The sequence below is a fragment of the Kryptolebias marmoratus genome, linkage group LG19, assembly GCF_001649575.2.
Source record: "Kryptolebias marmoratus isolate JLee-2015 linkage group LG19, ASM164957v2, whole genome shotgun sequence".
NCBI lineage: Eukaryota > Metazoa > Chordata > Actinopteri > Cyprinodontiformes > Rivulidae > Kryptolebias > Kryptolebias marmoratus.
The window spans coordinates 20365597-20370068 of NC_051448.1; the positions used below are offsets into that span (position 1 = coordinate 20365597).

A 4472-nucleotide genomic window follows, 5' to 3' on the forward strand; every position below is an offset into this window, starting at 1 on the left:
ATGCTTCACATTTGCCCACAAAGATTTCAGCAAACCAGTTTCCTCCCCAGCTGCAGCTGTTTTGCACGTCCTGCAGTGTAATCATGGAACATAAACGCATCGACAAACACTTTGTGTCTGCAAAACATGTGAGGAGAGCTGCAGAGGAGGGACAATCCAGAAATGGTCTGAATGTCAGTTTAGAAGCTATCAAAGTTCTCAAATAAAGCACCTTTTGAGAATGTTGATGTTTGTTGGTAATTATCTTACAAAACTAGTAAGTATTTTTGGTTTATATATGAAAAGTTATGTTTTTTATTGGTTTTAGTATTTTTAAAAAAATCGCAACTTTTCATCGCAACTTTTAGGAAAATGCCCCGCGAAATCAGGCATTTTAGCCCGCAACAATCACAAAAAATGCCAACGAAATCCTGGAGGGACTGAGAAAGAAATCATTGGAAATACATCTACAACTGATTACCTTTTGGATAACTCATTTTAAGATGGCCACCACAGCCGTCTGGCTTTAAGAAACTCCAATATGGCTGTACCTCAGCCATTTTTACAGATACTCTGCTATGATTTGGTTTGAGAGTAGCTTGGCATCATCCCTGACACATACTTTAAGAGCTACTCATTACACAAGATCCTTGCTTAAATCTTTGGCATTAACTGTTGGACTCAACCCTTGAATGTCTGTTAGCAGAACGTCTCATGAATCACTGGACAGATTTGATTGACTCTCTCAGAAAGCAATCATTGCATGAACTGATTAACGTTTGGAGTCAACTACAGCTAATCAACCTCTGCGAACATAGAAATTGCCATGACTCTGTCAATTTTACTGATATTGAGCTGAAATTTGATGTGTTAGTAGCTGAGAGTCGTTAACGACACATACGATGAAGGGATCTTCTGAGATATTGTATGAAATCGTGCATGATTTTTAAGATTTGACCAAAACGGCGACAACTCTGTCATTTGTGAACCTAAAATGATATTAGTTTAAAGATGGTTGTGGCGGTTTGAGGTAAATTAGCCATAAGTCTACTAACAGTGTGTCCATGTGTCATGTCATTAAATGTATGTGGCTTTTTGGGGGGGACTTGTCTGTTTATGTAAGCCTGCCTAGTCTTTGACTTCGGAACAATAATATGCGACCTGTCTGTGGAACTCCGCCCGCCCCTGAAACACAGCAGGAATAAACCAGGTTTCAGTGCTGTCCTGTCTGTCTGGAAACAGCTTTCGCTCAGAGGAAATGAGTCTATGAAACATCGGCATTGCTCAAATTCCTCCCCTTGTGTCATCGCCGCTAAAGCAAATAACGGCTTAGGGGGAAGGATTGTGCGACTGAATCAACAGATCGTCTGTATCGTCCCTGGCTCTAAGGGAGCATTTTCAGAATTGTTTGAAGGCTGGAATTGGGGGGGGGCTTCTTTGAAAGATGGCTCCAGCTTTTGAGCAACCTGCTTTACTAAAACTCTGCTTTTTTTAATGTTTGGAGTCTTTGTATTTAGTCGCAAGGCCAACTGATTTTTATAACCTCATCAAACACAACATGTGTTGATACCATCAGATAGATCTTTTAAAGACAAATCCAACAGAATTTGAATTGTTAAAATCGGTCTACTGGTTACCAATTTATTGTCAAAGAAGGATCATCAGAATGGGTCTAAATTAATACAATGCTTAAATAGTCAGCAATAGAAAGTCCTGTGTTTAACTTCCTGTTCTCACACCAGGCTGAAGCTGAGGAATCGCTCTGATTGGCTGGAAATTTTTAGGCTATTCCTTCCTGGATAACACCTGAGCAAAGCAGTCCAAAGTGCCAGCTCCTGCTCGGCTCTTTTGCCGACGTCTATCATAAAATGTTTTGTTTCATCTGAGTTGAGAAGTGAGTGAATGAATTAGCTCGATCGTTGCCTGACGCAGTTCGCTACAGCGCCACCGTTAAATGTTTATTTAACGGATTAAGAACATACAGAGGATGAACAGGTTGGGAGCATACAGGTGGCCTTGAATTATTTAGGTTCATGGTTGTAAAAGATGTTTGACACTGGAAGGGGGAGTCACAGGACTCGAGTCTTCAGAATGTGAGTGACTTGTTTGTAAAGCAGAGCAGACTTTGACTCGAGTCATTGGATTAATTGGGGTGTGCACGCTTGTCCCGGGCCCACCACTGACCCGAGGTGGATGGGCAGTGGATGAGTGGGAATTAATTGGGGTCAGACTGGGACCAACTCAGCATGGAAACCTTTTTCCACTTTACACACCGCTGGCACATGTTTGCGGTAAGCCAAGTGGAAGAAGTTTGAGGAAATAAAGTCCAACAATAGAACCAATAACACTAATTCTTTAGGACTGCGGTTTATCATCTTTACTCTACATAATAACGTATTTTTTCTGTGTTTGTGTTAGTGATATAAACTTTCATCTATTATCTTCTAATGTTAAAAAGAAACTGTGTAACAGACATGGTAATGCTTTAATTTTTCAAAACACAAAAACCATGTTTAAAGTTAACAGGAAAGTCTAGCATCACATTTAGGATTCTGTGTAGCAAGAAGGGAAATTTTCTTGACGGTTATTTTGTCCTAAATCACCTCTCAGTGGGATTTTATCTTAGTGAAAATGCTTCGACCTTTCTGGTTTGAATAAGCCCGTTGTTACTTACCCTCAGACAGGGAGGCTGGGAGGAAATTTAAGCCCTTTTTTGCTGAGTTAAAAAGGTCCCTCTGACCTGAGGTCACAGCTCTAAAATGGACTAAATATCCCTACTTCTTCACATCTGTCCTTCTCGAATCCTGAAACTGCGGCGCCCGCTCTCTTCATCTTCTTCACGTCGACACACACCTCAGTAATTGGTGATGTGGACCATATGTTAGCCTTCTGTTCTACGAAGCCATTAGACACAGTCAAGGACGTTTCCTAACCTTGTTACTGGACTACCTGTCCCGTCCTGGACTGGCATCCAAGGCGAAGGGATTTAGCCTTCCGCTCCCGTTTCCTTCTTTCAGAGGGATTTATCACTTTTGCCTCCATTAAATCAAAGCTTACAGCTTCAAGACACGAGGAGTGAAGATGTCATTCACCTTTAGGTGACCTGCTTGAACCTTTTTACCAGACGAAGGAGATTCGGTGGGATGGACCCCTCAGCTGTGTTAGCCACTTAGAAAAACATCTGCCGATTTTAGCGAACAGGTTTGTTTTTATGTTTGAGTTTAGATTTTTCTGTTTGGATCATGGCAATCAGGCTGTGAAGGTCTTAATACTCCAACAACTACTGCTTTGCAAACTTTCATCAATTCCATCTTCTCTTGCAAGGTAGTTTTTCAAAAGGTTTGAAGTTCTTGTTTCTCAAGTATTTTTAGCAAAAAGTAACACTTTTTTACCTTGTTTACGGTACAGATACACTTATTTATAGAATTCAGTCTGTGCTGCTTTAACCTTAGGTAAGTAGTTTTGGTCAACACCTTGGTCATGGTTATATATTGTCACTGTTGGACAAAAACCTTGTTTGTGTTTTTTTTTGTAATTAATCAGGTCTATTGCTCACCTGTCACATCTGTTTATGGTTTAATCCAATAAAACATTGAAAAAGAGCTTGTAACCAAGTCTTGTACCTTCACTGGATCCTTAAACTCTCTACAGAACTTTATGGCCACAAACATTAATGCTATAAGGAAAGATTTTTTAAATTTTAATTAATATTGATGAAAGTTTGAAAATGGGTTTCTGCCTAACAGAACGATATGTGATTTGAATGCTTGCTCGAGAAAAGTATATATCTGTGACAGGAAAATATTGTCTTTGTGTCTCTACAGATTTACCAGACTTTGGGACTTTCTTTTTCAGTCTGAAGGCAGTAATACATCCAGAGCATGCTTCATGGTCATCTTGCAGGTAGGACATGTATACTAATCCTCAAACAGATGCTTCAGTGGACCCTCGCTGTGCTGTATGGTAGCATCGTGTGTAACACACTGAACATGCAGCACAGAGAGCTGAGGACAGAGTTGTCTCAGGAGATTAGAAAGAAAATAAATGACATCATGGTCAAGGTAAAGACTATAAGACCGTCTCCAAGCAGCCGGATGTTCCTCGGACTACAGCTGCTCAGATTATTCAGGACTGGAGACAACCCGCCTGGATGTGTCCACAAGAGGAAAACCGATGACAGATTATAGAGACGGATAATATGAGTTGTGACCAAAGAGCCCAGAACAACTAAAGAGAGATTAGAGGTGAACTCCAAGGTCAAGGGTCATCAGTGTCAGATCCAAGGAACTCTTTTTACTGAATCGACTGGAGAGTTGGGTTGGACTCTCCGGTCCAGTGCTCAACTGGTTTGAATCTTACATAAAGAACAGGGATTTCTTTGTTTCAATCGGAAACTTCTCATCAGAGAGGTCAAAGGTCACATGTGGGGTACCCCAAGGTTCAATCCTAGGACCCCTTCTTTTCAATATATATATGCTCCCACTGGCTCAGGT

At 40.8% G+C, this 4472-nt stretch overlaps 1 protein-coding gene across 2 annotated transcripts in view; it reads left to right on the plus strand.

The window, feature by feature from the left end:
• disp1 (dispatched homolog 1 (Drosophila)) overlaps positions 1-4472 on the plus strand; it is a 102762-nt gene that overhangs the window by 31690 nt on the left and 66600 nt on the right. For both annotated transcript variants that reach the window (XM_025009606.2, XM_017432395.3), the window contains exon 3: positions 3804-3882. The gene's annotated coding sequence lies outside the window, so the exon portion shown is untranslated. The remainder of the gene's footprint in view (positions 1-3803; positions 3883-4472) is intronic.